Consider the following 19435-nt stretch of genomic DNA (forward strand, 5'->3'; position numbering starts at 1 on the left):
AAAAGGTGGTCAAAAGTCATTTTCTCATAAACGTTACATTTTAGAGCAATACTGTCTTCGGGAAAGTTTTAGAGTAAAAAAGACCCTTCTTTGGACATTAACAGATCCGTGATGAATACCCCTATAAGTGAGATAAAAAGATTATTTTCTTTAAAAATTAATATTTTTTATCGCCGTCTTTGGCAAAGTTTTTCCAAATAACATACCAAAAAACTTTGCTGAAGACATTAGGTAGCTATTTCTCAATCCTACTGAGCTGGTCGAAGCGGATATGAGCCCACGCCCACTCACCCCGCTGTCGAAAGATCCGAGTGAATTGGACGTGCTCACTCTCGTTTATTTTTGGACGAGCACATCGCTGTTGGCAATCCTCGACCCGGATACACTGAGGTCGCTTTTTACGCGGGTTGTTTATATGCGTTTTCTTAAACGGGACATTTCTACAATAACGCGGATTATTTTTACTCGATTAGGAAGATCATTTGTACGCGGTATCAAATAAGTTTAGTATTGGTATGTCTAATCTAATCTTTTAAATACGGTACAATCAACCGCGTAAAAAGCGACTCCAGTGTACACGGATGCACAGTGGTCCAATAAGGCAAAAAGTGGAACTTTATTCCATAGCGCCTTTCACCTTCATCCTAGCTTAATAGTGTTTCCGGAACAAAAATTAAGTAACTTTTATCGAATATATTCTGTAACTCTGTACATAATGAAGATAGGAATTTTGTTTGCTCAGCAAAGTTTCAAATTTTTGCACGTTTTAAAATTTTGCCGAATGAAGCATTCCTCTATCTCCTAACACAAAAAAGTTGGTATTTTTGATAAATGAAAACCTACTGTAACATATGCTCGCCGTACTCTAATATGGGTGAATTGGGACAAATGGAACCTAAAGGAGTTTATAGTACTTCAGCTTAACTTCAAGCAAAAGACATCATGATTCCATTTACCCCTTTTTAACCTAAAAGTTCTTGAAGTTATCGAAAAAATAAGCTAAAATACGATATAGCTTTGTAAGAAAAAGTCCTGGAGATATATGGCCTTCGGCAAAAATGTGTGTTTTGTGTGTCCTAACAATTCCTCCGAACAACACTTTCGTGTGAAATGTAACTAACAAAGCTTAAGTACAAAAAACTAACTTTTAGGTAAGTTCCATTTAATATACTTTATAACTTTGTACCGAAAGAAGATAGGATTTACATTTGTTCGACAAAGTTTCATATTTTTGAATCTTCTACAACTTTGCTGAAAAAACTTTTTTTCTATCTCTCAACTCAAAAAAGTTTTTTTCATTTTTAGTTTAGTAAACGTTTTGTTTTTTTTTTACAATTTGCAATTATGCGGATCATTCATACAAACGATTGTTCCGAAGACACTTTTAAGCTAGGACGAAGGTGAAAGCGGCCATGAAATTAAGTTCCACTTTTTGCCTTATTGGACCACTGTGAGATGTCCCCACGAATCGGCTGCAACACGAAAAGTAATTGCACCAGCTGGTTCAGCATCATTAGATGTGGTGAAAGCATTTCGCAACTCCACGACCAAAACAAAGGATTCTTCTTTGCCAAGCCGCTCATAGTGGGTTAATTGTGATCCTCAAGAAAGACGGAATTGCAGCTATTGAATAGCCACTGCCTTGCACCATCGAAATCTACCCTGGTCTCGATGACAAAGTGGAGGTAATGAAGGTACAAACGCCCACTGGAGCTGCCGTTCGAGAAAATAGGCGATTCTCGACAACCCTCAACCCCCGAAGGAGGTTTACAATTATAGGTTAGATTAATTTCTTTTTTAGTTGGTAAATCCTTAATAGAATTTAACGTTTGTATTAAAAAATGGACTTTTCGGATGGTGATAAAAAATTACACAAATAATTGAGATTGATAAATTTCCTGTGGAAGGTAGTTATATTAACTTAGGCCATTACAAATTTTATTTTCATTTTATGTCACCCCCCCCCCCTTCAAAAATCTTGAAAATTGGAAGGGGAAGAAAAAAAAAGCTCAAACCGTTTTGTTCATTTTATTGGTTTTCCGACAGCATAAATGCTTTATTTAGCAACAAACATGTTCAGTGACAGCGAGGGTGTCGTCAAAAGGCAAGCGAAATAAATAATAATAATAATAAAATGTTATTTTTCAACATTTATTTGAGTGCAAGTTACAAAAGTCATAACTTGCACACAAACTTTGATCAAAGACATTTCTTTTTTTCGTCTCGGTATTATTTATTTTTTGCCACCCCCTTTGCTAACCTTGATAACCTTGGACATAAGAAGAATTCGAAATTTGTATCAGCCTTACTAGCAAAAAAATTTACGCTTTTGAAAGCGGTTTTCCGGCAAATTACCGAAATACTCACCATGGCGAACGAAAACTTGTGTGTAGGCATGCTTCTGAGTTATTTGTTATTTTTATTTGTCAATTCCTCCTTAGTTTTCGGGACATAATTGTTAGAGTATATCTTACGCTTCAGTTGAGGACGCATTTGGGGGACTTTGGGCTACTCGCTGATTGTGAGCCGCAGCAGCACCTTCTTGGGGAACTTGGTGTGTGGAATGAACCTTACCTCGGAGCTCACTTCCTTTATAAGGGAAGAAAACACGAAATGCCCTGCCAGTCGTTGCCATCCAGGGTGAGATACATCTCGTCGTCCATCACCTCCGCAACGTCGCGATTCGCCAGGAAAATCGACTTCATCATCTTATTCAGTCGCTGCCGCTGCATCATTACCTGCAGCTCCGACTGTTTGACGCACACGGTGATGAAGTCAACTTTTTCTTGGTCTTTCTCTTCAGCATCATTTGAAGCTTCCTTTCGCTCAGGGCCGTTGGCCATACGGAACAAGGCTTTTTTTTCGATGATCTGCTTATTGTCCAATAACACATTTTGGCACTATTAGATGCCATTAGATTAGATGCCAAAGCGAGCATATCCGGCCTCACGATGTTTCCGACGTGGCAGGCCACCGTTATTTGAACGCGTACACCTCTGAACGAAGTAGCTTCACTGTTTCCGCCATTACGGTGGAGTTCAATTCATAGAGCTGCCAAATTTTTCATGTTTTTTTTTCTTTTTTTTTCTGTATGGAACCTATTGCGCCCAGTAGTTTTTGATCTTTTGTGGCATTGTCCGGATGTTTTAGCTGTCCACACTATTTTATACCCTTTTGCAGTGTTACTTATTGAAATGTAACCTGCTCTGTGTTCAAGTGCTCTTTGTCTTCTCCTTCAGACTTAGTAACCTACTTCCTTCCTTATCGACCTTAACATATCCCTGCAAGCTATCTCTCTAGCGGCGTATTACGTGTGGAAGAGCCTGAGAATAAGCCCATACTTGAGTCCTTTTTGCCAACGAATGGCTTGGTTCTACTAAGATTCGAACCTATCACCACTTGCTTGTCAAAACGAACTCTGTAACCTTGTGGCTACGAAGCTGTATGATGCATGAGTAGTTTCGTCGATGCATGTAAAGATAAACTCATGAAAAATCGGCAATTTCTTTCCATTTTTTGAATGCCGTTGATGGCCGGCGTATTATGCATATGGGTCATTCCATACGAAGTGACCACGAAAAAGCACAAACTTGGACACGACCATCACAGATTTTGCTCAAAGTTGGGAGAATTATTCATCTACTGTCACTTTGGAAAAATCTCAAATTTGATGTCGATTGGAATAGCCCCCGCTCTGTGGGACCCCTCTGTTTATTGCAAAGTCACGCATTTTTTGTTCAAAATCTCTTTTTTCTTTTTCTTACAATAAATAGACGTAAGATGTCCGAAAAATATTAATAGATGATTTTTGAAGAAAATAAACCAGGGAGTCCAGAAAAAATATAAGTTTTGACCAGAAGTGTTGCCAGAATAATTATTTTTGTATTTGAAAACTAAATTTACATTTTTCGGCAAATGTAACCATATTGATTTGAAATTTGATAATTTCATCGTGTTTCTAGGAAAATTTCACATAAGAAACAAATATCATCCCGAGGTAATATGAGCCAATCTCGAGATATAACAATTTTACGACAAAAGTTGTAAACTGCGTAGTTATTTTTTTACAATTTGTAGATGTAAGACAACCGAAAAATAGTGATAGATGAATTTTGAAGAAAATAAACCAAAGAATCCAGAAAAAAAAATTATTTTTGACCGAAAGTGTTGCCAGATGGATTATTTTTGTTTTTTAAAACAAAATTTACATTTTTCGGCAAATGCAGCCATTTTTATTTTAAAATTGATAATTTCATCGTGTTCCTTGGAAAATTTCACATAAGAAACAACTATCATCCCGAGGTAATAAGAGCTAATCTCGAGATATAGCATTTTTATGAAAATAGTTCTGAATTTTGTAATTATTTTTCGTAAAAATGTTATATCTCAAGATTGGCTCATATGGGTGGTAAGTGCTTCTTACGTGAAATTTTCCGAGAAATACGATGAAACCATCAAATTTAAAATAAAATTAGCTGCATTGGCCGAAAAATGCAAAATAAATTTAAAATACAAAAATAATCTATCTGGCAACACTTCTGGTCAAAAACAATATTTTTTCTTGATTCCTTGGTTTATTTTCTTCAAAATTCACCTATCACTATTTTTCGCGTGTCTTGCGTCTATAAATTATAAAATAAAATAATTACGAAGTTTACAACTTTTTCAGTAAAAATGTTATATCTCGAGATTGGCTCATATTACCTCGGGATGATAGTTGTTTTTTAGGTGAAATTTTCCAAGAAACACGATGAAATTATCAAATTTAAAACCAAAATGGCTACATTTGCCGAAAAATGTAAATTTAGTTTTCAAATACAAAAATAATTAATCTGGCAACACTTCTGGTCAAAACTTATATTTTTTCTGGATTCCTTGATTTATTTTCTTCAAAAATCATCTATCAGTATTTTTCGGACACGTCTATTTATTGTGAGAAAAAGAAAAAAAGAGATTTTTAACAAAAAATGCGTGACTTTGCAATAAACAGAGGGGTCCCACAGAGCGGGGGCTATTCCAATCGACACCAAATTTGGGATTTTTCCAAAGTGACAGTAGATGAATAATTATCCCAACTTTGACTGAAAATGAAGTCACACGTCAATTTGATTTAATTTCTTCCCAGAATTTTTTACCTGCAGAAATAATTGAAACTAACTTGCATGAGGTTAAATCAATTATTAAAAAATTCAAAAATATGAAAGCACCTGGTGACGATGGAATCTTTAATATATTAATCAAACATCTCCCTGAAAGCACAATGGAATTTTTAGTGAAAATTTTCAATTGCTGCTTCAAAATTGCATATTTTCCCAAATTATGGAAAAATGCAAAAATTACTCCAATTTTAAAACCGGATAAGAACCCAGCTGAAGTTTTCAGTTATCGACCAATCAGTTTGCTTTCTTCAATAAGTAAACTGTTTGAGAGAATTATTCAATTTTTGCAAATGAACAGTTTGGATTTCGCCATGGGCATTCCACAACTCATCAATTGCTCAGAGTTACTAAAATGATACGAGCTAACAAATCTGAAGGTTATTCCACTGGAGCTGCTCTTTTAGACATAGAAAAAGCATTCGACAGTGTTTGGCATAAGAGTTTGATTGCGAAATTGCAAACTTCTAATTTTCCAATTTTCCTAATCAAAATTTTAAGAAATTATCTTACTGATCGAACTCTGCAGGTTGTCTATCAGAATTCAAAATCTGGTAGATTTTCTGTCAGAGCAGGTGTACCTCAAGGTTCAGTCTTGGGTCCAGTCCTGTACAACATATTCACTTCAGATCTTCCTGATTTGCCTCCAGGATGCACAAAGTCATTGTTCTGCGATGACACAAGCATTTCCGTAAAAGGAAAAAGCCTTCGTGTCATATGCAGTCGATTGCAGAAAAGTTTAGATATTTTTTCTTCCTACTTGCAAAAGTGGAAAATCTCTCCCAATGCTTCTAAAACACAAATGATAATTTTTCCTCATAAGCCTAGGGCTTCTTTTCTCAAGCCAAACAATAATCACGTTGTCAAGATGAATGGGGTTATCTTAAGTTGGTCTGACAAGGTTAAGTACTTGGGACTAATTTACGATAAAAAACTTATTTTCAAAGAGCACATTGAGAGTATACAAGCCAAGTGCATCAAATATACGAGATGTTTATATCCTCTCATTAACAGGAATTCTAAACTTTGTTTAAAGAACAAACTTTTGATTTACAAACAAATTTTTAGACCAGCAATGCTTTATGCTGTACCGATCTGGTCAAGTTGCTGTTCAACAAGGAAGAAAACGCTTCAAAGGATTCAGAATAAAATTCTGAAAATGATTTTGAAGCGTCCTCCTTCGTTTGGTACACTCGAATTACATAGACTTACTGGTGTTGAACCATGAGAAGCTTTGTCAAATAAAATTATTAACAATTTTCGACAAAAATCGTTGCAATCCTCAATTGCTACGATAAGCTCTCTTTATAGCCAATAAGTTAGCATTTAAGTTAGTTGTAAGTTTACTTTCCTTTCTTGACAAGTAGGTTTGAATCCCTACGAATGATAAGTCCTAATTGCGAAAGCAAACAAATCCTAACAATTAAAATTACAAATTACTAACAGTGTTGAGAAGTCACCATTTGTGATTGGACACACATACTCATTATTTACTAATATTTATCATAAATACTTAAGCTACTAACAAATCCCCCTATTAAAAAAAAAATCCCAACTTTGAGCAAAATCTGTGATGGTCGTGTCCAAGTGGCATGTACACTTCATATGGAATGACCCATATAGATACATCCATGCGCCACCCTGTGTCACATGAATTTTCATGGTTTTAAAACTATTCTATCTTGGCTCACTGCACGGTGGGAATTGGAAGTTGTGATAAGGCATATCAAGGTGCAAATCTTTTTCTGATCTACTTACATCTTCTCACTTACGATCAGTAGTAAAACCCCGAATTAATCCACCTAGTGGTGAGACCCAGCCTTTCTCATTCGAACTTATTATTTGTTCAAATAGAATTACACAGCACTCCCATTTAAAGAAAATACATCTTGAAAATTTCTGCTGAATTTATTTTTCACTTTAAATAAAAAAATTTCTGGTAACCAACAGCACAACTATAACGAACATTTAAAACCTAACACTCACACACATATGAGCATACACATTAACACTTACACATGCACATACCATGAAATAAATGGTCGGCTTGCGACCAGACCGAACCAAGCGCACAAAAACATTATTCCGAGTAATCGGTGCTCAAAGTTTTACCACTCCGTATAGTTCCTGCAAACTGCTGCAGGGAAATTTTGTTGTAATCCCATTATAAACTGTTCTAATGATTTCTTTTTTTCATGAAAGATAGATTATCAATTTTAACATCACCTGGTGGTAAAAACTCAATTTTTTCAAAAATGGCGCTTGGTTCGTTCTGGTCGCACGCCGACCAAATATGTTTCAAATACATCACGCGAAAAATCCACTGAAGACTTATTCTATTGCTCACCCCCAACTACACACACTGCTGTGCAGACGCCGATAACTCTTATAGACCTGTGTGTTCGAGACCAAAGCCAGTCTGAGTCATGCCTGCGAGGGCAACACAACAACGGAAGGTGTTCTGTAGGGCTAAATTTTTTCGAATTAATTTCTATCTTTAACAACTGCTTTTACCCGTTAACATTCAAGTTCATTAAAGGCAGACAGTGTGTGCAACCGGGGAAGCGAAAATAAAGCGAACTGAAAATATTATACAGATTTGACGGGACTTGAACCCGCAGTCTCCCTGGCTACTTCACTGGTTGCCGGAATGCTTCCTAAAATGGCTAAATTCTGCCTAATCTGGTTATAGTACAACTTAAAAGTTGAAAAATGTTGAGGCCAAATATTTTGATCGTTGCTATAGTTTTAAACAGTCTTATGATGGTTTTAAAGACTAGTTTATTTGGTCCATTGAATCCAGCTTTGTTCAGATCGGTTGTATAGTTTCTGTGGTACCCAGTTAAGTTTTGTGATTTTTACAATTTGATACATAGCGGATAAAGTTAAAGTCCTATAACAGTGTAATTAAATAGGATTTTATTGCGCAACTAGATCTTTTATATGGGACTAATTTAGTGAGAATCGGTACAACCATTCTGAAAATATTGAGTAAGCTTAAGCAGTCTTTGGAATATGTTTTTTTTCGAAACATGATTTCCTTCTTTTATATGTACATATCTTTTATGCATAATTTTGAACCACATGTTTAATCATTAGTTAAGGGTTTTCAAGACAGGCCATTCCTTTGGCACCAGTTTTGTTTAAATTGGTTGTTTAGTTTCTGAGATAATGAAATTTCGTGATATTCACATTTTGATACACGGTGCCTAAACTAAAAATCCGATTACAATGAAGTTCAATAGGGTGTTTTGTGGCCACTGGACCTTTTATTTTTTTTTTGCTTTGCTTTTATAACGTGATTTGACATTTTTATAAATAACGGACAAAGTTACAAACCGATTACAATGAAATTCAATTGCAACCTATGGGGTAACTACACCTTTCATTTGCATTTAATTTCACGGAAATCGGTCCAGCCATCTCTGAGAAAAGTGAGTCAGAAAAAAAAGTTGCACATACACACACACACACACACACACACATATACACGCATACATACAGAAAATGCTCAGCTCGTCGAACTAAGTCGAGTGATATACGATCTTCGGCCCTCTGGAGCACTTTCATACCTTTAGTTTTTTCAGTGTCGCATAAACCAAACTGCAAATCAGAATCGTTGGCCAACGAATGAGAAAATGCAGGTTGTGATAAGTTCGGGTGGTATAAAACATTTCTATTCCTATCGTCGCGATGTTATCAACACAAATCATTTAAACCAAATTGATATAAATTTTTCGGTGTAAAGAACTAAATCACCATCAGCACCTTCGTAGAATTCGGCATTTCCAGAAACTTTTCCTACACCAACGAACTCAGAAAGCTTCAAAAAGGAAGAATGCTGTGGTTTCGGTTCCCTGGCAGGATACGACGTTGGGGATGCCGTGGAAGTGCGTGCCGAAAGAAAAACGCCCGCACAATCCAGCAGCCACCGCAAAAAGTTTTCCCTTGTTGCGAAAGAAAAAGAATGATAATGACATGATGTTTTCTCTGGTGCGCTCGCTCGGTAAAATATGTCGTTTCTAAACATTGGTGTTTCAGGCGCAACCGGTGATGGCGTTTTTGTCCCGCGTGTGTGTCGCAGAAAAAAAAACCCAGTCCTGTCGAGAGAAAGTTTCCGCTGTTAGTGGAAATGAAGATTGGCTGGCCTTAAATGAGATCTCTGGTGGCTACAATTGTTTAAGTTGAATTTACATTTTCCACCGATAAATTCCTATCTGTATAATAGTTTGAATTATTTCCTAGCATTAGGCAACTGTTTGTAGTTTGGGGGCCCTCATTTGTAATCCTGGTTTGGTTTGTTGCTTCGCAATGAATATTCATTGTCCAAACAATTAGAGAACAAAGCATTGAAATGTACATAATATTTGCATACCAATACGTACAGGCCACCTGTTTCTATAATCCGCATGATAATGCTCGATATGATTGCTGTTGCACTAGTGATGAACTGCTCTCGTTTCAATGCGGGTCTCCGAAAGAGCTTTATCTTGTGTTAATTCCTTCCAGATCCTTGCTTGTCTGTTGCAATCGGTCCTGTGAGATGTTGAACATAAAACTTAACCCTCTTGGGATTGTTATTCTTAAAGCACCCCTTTGGTAGAATAATGGCCGACAGTTATGTCTTTCTGACAGAGAACACAGAATCATATCTTTGGATGAGAGTTCTTGCGACTCTATCGGGTCGTGTTCAACCGTAATAATAAAACAATAATGACATATCCTAGCTATGCAGTGGGGACAGCCCACGAAGCGCCATCTTGTAACTACTAATCGATATTAAATTTCATCCGGATGAAGTGCAGCCTTCGCAGCTGTTAGTACTTTCCACAAAGCTTGTTGGCTGTCAAGTCCAACAATGGCAACTTCCAATGAAGGAAACAACTTCACGAGTACTTCACCACTCGAGGGTACCTCTTCGCAACTCGCAATGCAAACGGAGGATGCTGTCGAGTTAAAGAAAGCACCCCCTTGATAATGTATTCAAAATTACTCCGGTGGAAGCGTGAAATGGGCAATTGCCTCATTCCTACCAATGAAATGTTTCACAATCAAAGAAATCCCGTCGGAAAGTGAGTTTTTGTCACGGAAATGAGCCATTTAAGCGCTGCACAATGGAAATATATGCGTTAAGGTAAAGGTAGCTTGCAGATGGGAAGGAAAACACGTAAAAGCAAAACATTGCTTCTTGCTTTAGGAACGAAAGCAGGGCAGGCAGCAGGGTGGTAGCCAGGATTTTCTCTGTTGGTAAACAAAAACCGTTTATGGTTTTGCCACAACTCTGATGTAATCATTAGTTATGCACAAAAAAAAACTTGAGCAGAAGAAACTTTAGCGTTGTTTTTTTTTTCTCTCAGTCCTGAGAGAATGCCTTGTTCATTGTGTGAAATTAATTTTGGCGCAATGTTTTTGCTTTCAGCGCCATTTTTTACATCACTAACAGAAAAAGTGGCTGTTAGCGGGAAACAAAGAATCCTTTGTTTCTATCCCGTATGTATTTTCACCCCGGGCTTAGACTTTGATCGTGGAAAGACGGTCCTTCAGTCGGTTGCTTCTGAAACCCCTGCCGCCGCTCGTATTTACCTTCTAATTGAGAGGCATCGTTAATGCGAATCAGTACCTTCATGATCCCACCCAGCAGAGTCGGGCGGCCCTTTTTAAAGTTGCTGCTATTGAGGTGAACTTTGTAGTGCTTTTATAGTGCCTGTTGAGCACATTTATGGCCACACTAATTAGCGTTCAAGCCTGTTTACCTTTCGCGTTCATTTTTATAATTATTTTTAACCGTAGCTTCCCAATGGACCAAACTTTGAAGTGGAAGGAAACAATTCAAACAATAAACTAGTTATTCTCTGGTGCCATTGAAATTGACCCCGGGATTTTTTTTCGGAAAACCAATTTAAATGGAGGGCTAAGGAAAATTATTTTACCGTGATTTTTTTCTCTACCGTACGTCTGGGCTTAAACTACCGAGAAAAGACCACAATACTTAACGAGAGCAAATCTTTTGTACATGCTCTAAAGTACACTTGATTATGGTGTCCTCTATTATTTATAAAAAAATATGAACCTCCCAGTAGTAACCAATTCTTTTTACATTCTCAGAAGGACAGGTTTTGTTAAATGCTCTACTTTTGTACAGGCTTCAATCGAGTAGATTTTGATTAGATATCAATATCATGTATCAAAATAAAAGCCCTATTCTGTTTCAATACCACCATTGTAACAGCATGTTGCAGCCACGGGAGCCAAATTGAAAATAAACAGATAATGTATCCTAATCAGACCAATTTGGACTATTTTCAAGGTATGGCTAGAAACCAATTTTAAACAGCTTATGCAGCCTCTTGTGCATTGAGAAGAAATACCTGAAATATATCAATTTTTTTTTTCTCCAAATCTTCTCGTTTTCTCATCTTTAGAATTGTCGTTATTGATCAAAATTCAGGAGATTGAGACACTCATGAAAATAGTGGACCCCTGATTAATTTGTTTCTAACCCGAAATACGAATGAAATATGTTTCAAATTATTACATTTAGAGGTCCAAAAATTCCATACTAAAACCTACTGGAGTCCTATTCTACTCCGAAGACCATGTGAATACCGAAATCCGTATTAAAAACCTTTGAATTCTACTAACAAAATCTCGCCTGTGAAAAGTCTTCCACGATACCTGTTAAATGCTTTCCAAAGAGACTGAGATGCAGAGCTGATTTCTTCTATGAACCAATGAAAATCAGTCCCTTCCAGAGATGGGAGGGGAATAGAACCTTAACTAGAAAGTTTATTGCCTCTGAAAACATCCACATACCAAATTTATTTTTTTTTATTTATTTTTTTTTAATAATAATTTGTGTTTCATTTGTATGAGAGCCCTCTTTTTTCAAAAGAAGAAGCCAAAATTGGTTCCATTTGTTTGATAACTTCTCAGGTTATGCAGAAATATGTGTTTCATTTGTATGAGCGCCACCCATCCAGAAAAGGGAAAGGTAAGGTGTCTAACTACCACAGACAAAATTCTTGCTCACAAAAACATCCACACGCCAAATTTGGTTCCATTTGTGTTATTAGTATTGGAGTTATGCAGGGACTTGTGTTTTATTTGTATGGGCCCCTCCCGCCAAGAGTAGGGAGGGGTGCAAATCTATCACAGAAATATTTATTGCTCCGTGGAGGTTCCACATGCTAAATTTGGTTTCATTTGCTTGATTAGTTCTCGCGATGCAGCATTTCGTGTTTCATTTGTATGGGACCCCTCTCTTTCAGAGAAGGGAGGGGTCTCAAACCATCATTAGAACCATTTCCGATCCCAAAAACCCCTCCATAAAATTTTTTGCGTCAATCGATTTAGTAGTTTCCGAGTCAATGAGAATCAGACAGATAGACAGGACTGCATTTTTATATGTTTAGATTTGTTAGTAATTTTTGTTTTAAGAATAGCTTCTCTGGAGTATCCTCACTACTACCCAAGTTCCGTAATTATTTCTTTTTTCATATACAAATATAACCATCCGCTATCAATTTTACAAAAAAAAAATTACGATATATGAATGTTAGAGATGCAAATGTGGCGTTAAATGATAACCAAAGTTTCACGGGATAAATAGCGACTTGGTTGTCGTCCACAAGGCTCTTTGTAAAATATGTTTGTGAAATTTTCAATTCACGAAAATTGTATCTGATATGGTTCTATAAAATTCACATGATCAAATCACTATGAATTTCGTTAGCATAACGCCATTAACTACAATTCGGACATTTCTGACGTGGGACTACGTCTTTGTTTTCTATACTGGTATGCATTCTGTAAAATTGGAAATGAAACTGGCAAATGTTGCGTCAGATTTCAAACGATAATAACAGCATAACCATATGATGTTAAACAATAACCAATATGTTGTTGGATAGATAAAATGTTGAACAATTTTGTAATACGATGGTTATAACTATTTTTTCAGTGTAAAGTGGTAAAAATCGATAAAAAATGTCAAGGACAAATTTAAGCGAACAATAAACCAATCACATGCGAGCATTCCTAGTACAGACGACATGAATAGACACCATCCATTCCCTGTGATATTTCCTGTATCAATATAAAAAAAAAATTGACAGAGCCTTCCCGTCCCACATAGAAGTTGAGCTATGAATTTAGACATAAAAACTTATTATTAACAAGATTTCATCAAGTTAGATCACCTGGCAGAGATATAAGAATTTTCCTCTGCTATTACTTTACTTTACTTTTTTGGCTAACGGACCGTTCACCGGTCTAAGGCCGAACGAATTAGAGATGTCCAGCTTCTTCTGTCTTGGGCAGCCGTTCTCCAGTCTCCCCGTACACCAGCAGATCGTGCATCTTCTTCCACCGCGCACATCCACCGCGTGCGAGGCCTACCACGTAGTCGACGGCCTCTTCCTGGTTCTCTACTGAAGATAGTTTTGGCGGCTCTCTCGTCAGGCATCCTGGCTACATGTCCAGCCCACTGAAGCCTGCCCCGCTGTATTACCTTCACTATATCAGCATGTTTGTATACCTGGTACAACTTGTGATTCATGTGTCTGCGCCACACTACATCTTCCAGTTTACCGCCAAGTATCGATCGCAGAACTTTACGCTCAAAAACTCCGAGCACTCGTCGATCAGCTTCCTTCAGCGTCCATGCTTCATGTCCGTAAAGGGCCACCGGAAGTATCAGCGTCCTATACAGCGCTAGTTTTGTGCGAGTTTGCAACCTACGGGACCTTAGCTGGTTACGCAGTCCGTAGAAAGCCCTGTTCGCAGCTGCAACTCGTCGTTTCACTTCACGGCTCATATCGTTGTCACATGTCACAAGCGTACCAAGATAAACGAATTCGTCAACCACTTCAAATCGTTCCCCATCTATCTCCACCTCAGCACCAACACCACGGGGACTCCCACGCTCTCTGCCAGCTACCATGTACTTCGTTTTGGCAGAGTTAATGACAAGTCCCAATCTCGCTGCTTCTCTCTTAAAAGGTACGAAGGCCTCCTCCACGGCCTTACGGTTGATACCGATGATATCGATGTCGTCCGCAAAGCCAAGATGCATGTGAGATTTCGTGATGATTGTACCGTTTCTTTCGACGTTTGCTCTTCGTACTGCACCCTCAAGAGCGATGTTAAACAGTAGGTGTAATGACTTTTTATTTCGGATGGCCAAATTTAGGCGGAACAACTATAACTTGAAATATAAATTTATTATTTGAGAGAAATATACGGTACCCAGACCGGTCTACTTGACATCCAACCTAACACTAATCTCTTTTCTCAGAGCATCGATCTCAGTTGTCGATGAACCATCGCCGATCTTCTCTTCGCTCGTTTAGTTATTGACAGCGTTGAACTTGGAGGTGTTACATAGGTTGGAGAGCGCATCTTCCTGCTTCAGTCCATCCAACGTTACGAACGCGGCTGATGTCTCGCCAGCTATCCGCACGCACGATTTTGATCCCTCCAGTGTCATACGACTCAGTCGTATGCCGCTCTGAAGTCCACAAACAGATGGTGAGTCGGTAAGTTGTACTCCCGGAACTTATCGAGGATCTGTCGCAGCGTGAAGATTTGATCCGTCGTGGAACGCCCTTGTCGAAAACCAGCCTGGTATTCGCCAACAAAGGATTCCGTTAACGGTCTCAATCTGAAGAACAGGATACGGGAGAGCACTTTATATGCGGAGTTGAGCAACGTTATCCCTCGATAGTTGCCACAATCCAATCGATGGCCCTTCTTATAGATAGGGCATATGAGGCCTTCCAACCAGTCGTTCGGCATTTGTTCATCCACCCAGATCCTTAGTATTATCTGGTGGATCGCATAGTACAGCCGCTCGCTTCCCGCTTTTAGAAGTTCGGCCGGGATACCGTCCTTCCCAGCGGTCTTGCCGTTTTTCAGCTCACTAATCGCCTTTTTCACCTCCTCCTGTGTTGGTGGCTCCACAGCTTGTTCGTCACTCATAATCGTCATCCTGTTCCTGCTCTGCTCATCCGGCTCCTCACCGTTCAATAGCGCCTGAAAATGCTCCTTCCACCTGGCTGCAATCGTCGGTTTATCAGTAAGCAGGTTGCCGTCCTTGTTATTACACATGACCGGCACCGGGAAATTCCTGCTTCTGACTCTGTTGACAGTTCTATAGAATCTCCGCACGTCGTTTTCAGCATAGCTGTCCTCTGCGCTGGCGAGCACCTGCTCCTCGTACTCGCGCTTCTTCCGACGGTGAGTTCTATTTTCGGCAGCTCTTGCCACCCTGTACCTCTCTCTGTTCTGACGCGTAGCCGCAGTAAGCAAACTCCGAGCACTCGTCGATCAGCTTCCTTCAGCGTCCATGCTTCATGTCCGTAAAGGGCCACCGGAAGTATCAGCGTCCTATACAGCGCTAGTTTTGTGCGAGTTTGCAACCTACGGGACCTTAGCTGGTTACGCAGTCCGTAGAAAGCCCTGTTCGCAGCTGCAACTCGTCGTTTCACTTCACGGCTCATATCGTTGTCACATGTCACAAGCGTACCAAGATAAACGAATTCGTCAACCACTTCAAATCGTTTCCCATCTATCTCCACCTCAGCACCAACACCACGGGGACTCCCACGCTCTCTGCCAGCTACCATGTACTTCGTTTGGCTCCACAGCTTGTTCGTCACTCATAATCGTCATCCTGTTCCTGCTCTGCTCATCCGGCTCCTCACCGTTCAATAGCGCCTGAAAATGCTCCTTCCACCTGGCTGCAATCGTCGGTTTATCAGTAAGCAGGTTGCCGTCCTTGTTATTACACATGACCGGCACCGGGAAATTCCTGCTTCTGACTCTGTTGACAGTTCTATAGAATCTCCGCACGTCGTTTTCAGCATAGCTGTCCTCTGCGCTGGCGAGCACCTGCTCCTCGTACTCGCGCTTCTTCCGACGGTGAGTTCTATTTTCGGCAGCTCTTGCCACCCTGTACCTCTCTCTGTTCTGACGCGTAGCCGCAGTAAGCATGCGGCTCCAGGCACGGTTCTTCTCATCTGTCGCTCTCTGGCACTCAGCATCGAACCAGCCGTTAGGCTGTTTTCCACGCGTCGTACCTACCACCTCTCTCGCAGTCGTTTCGATGGCGCCGTGAATACTGCTCCACAGCCCATTTATGTCTTCCACTCCTTCCTCCTGCTGTTCTGCGATCCGTTGATCCAGCTCTCTGGCGTATTCTGCTGCCACGCCATCAGCTTTCAACCGCTGAATGTTGAAACGCGTCGTCCTCTCTGTGCGAGATTTCAGCACGTTCGACAACTGTGCGCGGATCTTACAAACGACGAGATAATGGTCAGAGTTAATGTTTGGTCTCCGAAAAGACCTAACATCAGTAACATCCGAAAAGTGCCGACCGTCAATCAGTACGTGATCGATCTGGGAGTAGGGTTCTCCATTTGGATGCCTCCAGGTGTGTTTCCGAATATTCAAACGTGGAAAATAGGAGCTACATATGGCCATTCCTCTGGCCGCGACAAAGTTTATCAGCCTCAGGCCGTTTTCATTGGTTGACGAGTGGAGGCTATGCCTTCCAATGACCGGACGGAAGAATTCCTCCCTCCCAACCTGTGCGTTTGCGTCTCCGATGACGACTTTTACGTCGTGTTTTGGGCACTCGTCATAGATTCGCTCAAGCTTGTCATAGAACTCATCTTTGACTTCATCGGATTTGTCGTTTGTCGGTGCTTAGGTGTTGATTAAACTGTAGTTGAAGAATTTGCCCCTAATCCTCAACACGCATATACGGTCATCTACGGGCCTCCACCGGATGACTCTTGTTTTCTGATTTCCCAGCACTACAAAACCGACGCCCCGTTCCGCTGCTTCACCTCTGCTATTACTCTGTAATTAAAAGAAGAAAACTTCAACAAATATAGTAAGAGCTTGTTCTGGTGTATACTTTTTTGCCAGTTATAGATTATGCTGCTCTTCAAGCGTCTTTTAAATCATTCGCTTTGGAAGGATCGTCTGATATGCTCTTGACAATGTTGGAAATCGTAGTACTCCCAGCAGATCTTTGAGTCTTGAAAAGTTCCAATTGGGAACTGCGTAACACAATTCATCCAATGGTACATTTTCTCTTATCATTTGCGTTCTGCTCAAGAGACGCAATCGATCACTGCAATCAATGCTTTGCTTGGTATGGTTGTGCTCAACAATTTTTCGCGTTTTGCGAAGCTGTCAATTTTTGTTCAAACTAATTTTTGAAGCGAATCAGTTGACATCTTAAAGATCGAGTGTTTTTTAGAGGACATCTGAGGTTTTTTCTGTAAGATTTGGACCACTGCGATCATTGTTTTTATATCTTGTGGTAATACTTGAGAATTTCTCAAGTTTTTTCACCAGAAACAGAAAGCGTTTATCAATCGAATGTTAGAGTGCGTAATCAACCCGAATAAGGTATATCTGAAGAAAGCATTAAAATTTTTACAAAATTGAATTTTAAATTTTTACAATCGATGAATGACAAAGGCATGATAAATGCACTAATTCAATAGAAAAAAATCAGCAAATCTGAACGTGCCAACTTCACATTGATCGCAATTACGAATGAGTGAAGATGGGGCAGATTTTCTTCCTGGTTCTTATTCAGAAACACACAACCTTTCCAATGGTGGGTGAATTTTTGCTGGGACTTGCTGGGAACCCAAACAAAAACCCCTTTTTGTGAAAATTTTGTTGAGCAACAGAGACTGAACAACATGTGTATGGCAAGGCCTTGTTTCGATGCAATTTTTCCAACCTATACAACACATTACCAGTATAAATTAACTTAACATACCTTTATTGTCACCGCCCTTATAAAATTTACATACACGAATCACTTTAAAGTTATAATAACATCAGTGGAAGTTTTTATTTTTCGTAGAACAATTTGTTACTTATTCATGCGCTCTGAGAAACACTAATGTTATGATGGCTACAGTCGTTTGTAAACAATTCAGATAAATTCAACATGGCCAGCATACAACGTAGTAAGTATCAGAGAATGCAAAAAAGGATGAATAGCACGAGGTACACTGATATTTTTGCTTTCGTATTATGGCCAGGTTTTTGACTGAAATACTCCTATGTGTGACCCAATAGGTCAATTTATGATTGCTTCCACGAACTTAGACTAATTTGATGTCTCGAAGGTAAAGGTTTTTCGAAAAATTTGAAACAACCCCTTGTCTTGAACAATTTCTAAACCTGCTGTTGAAGCATAATAGCAACTGATGTCTTGAAAGAAAACATGCTGGTAGAGGCAACAGTACCGTAGAGACACATCATGTGGAGGAGAGCGCCGGTAGTTTCTCGTCGTCTATCATTGCAGCGGGCACGACTTCTATTCGCGTGAAATCGAAACTGCTGTTGGGCTGAGTTCACCAACTCTATGGTAGCAAACACGTGTGTTATATTGTTTTAGCTTTAAGCTACAGAAAAAGTTTTATTTGGGCTAGTTTTACAAACTGATTCGCTTAGGATTACTTACAAATTTGGTGTAATTATTCTGGAAGTGGTATTGGCTTTATTGTCCCACTATGCCTTACTTTTAACTGTAGATATATAATGCCATTTAAGCAATAGGTTAATGATTTCTAACTCTCAAATGATCCGTACTTACATGTGTAGAAAATATATTTTAGAAACTATCACTCCCGAAAATTGTATATAGGAAATTTAGTTTTAAGAGCTGTGGTACTTTAAGTTTAGTATTTAATATTATATTTTATAGATTTTAACAAGAATAATAAATTGAATTGCGTAGAGAAATGAATTGCACGTTGTCACTGCATAAAGAATTATTTGGTTTTTGATTTCTCCTATTCCCTCATGTATTGACGTTCCGACGAGTAATGACAGTTGGTCTTCACGTCGCTTTGTCAGCGGCGAATGCCGCGCTACAATATGAAGCGTTGCGTTGCGACCAGGGACCCGTCGTGTCATACCCCCGCCCGTAAACCTTGGTGAGGGTCTCAAGATCCGGGATCACCGATGCCAGGTGTACTGCTCACCTCGACGTCCAAAACAGCAAACTTCACCGCTGGTCTACGTAGAGTTCCTGACGATGTCCGAACCAACGCTTGTCGTACTCTGCCGTCTCGTCCTGAAATCATCCTCTCGATCCTCCCCCTAGCTCACTGGTTCCGTGCCGCTCCGTCAGCCGCCAAAACTAGGTCACCTACCTCCAGATCTTTCGCGTCCTTGAACCATTTGCATCTTCGTGTGATTACGGGGAGGTACTCCTTTAGCCACCTGCGCCAGACCTCATCGGT

At 39.4% G+C, this 19435-nt stretch overlaps 1 protein-coding gene across 3 annotated transcripts in view; it reads left to right on the forward strand.

Moving 5' to 3' along the window:
- LOC129731693 (dopamine D2-like receptor) overlaps nt 1-19435 on the forward strand; it is a 738323-nt gene that overhangs the window by 342925 nt on the left and 375963 nt on the right. The gene's annotated exons all lie outside the window — the stretch shown is intronic.

The sequence above is a fragment of the Wyeomyia smithii genome, chromosome 3 (assembly GCF_029784165.1).
Source record: "Wyeomyia smithii strain HCP4-BCI-WySm-NY-G18 chromosome 3, ASM2978416v1, whole genome shotgun sequence".
NCBI classification, from domain to species: Eukaryota; Metazoa; Arthropoda; class Insecta; order Diptera; family Culicidae; genus Wyeomyia; species Wyeomyia smithii.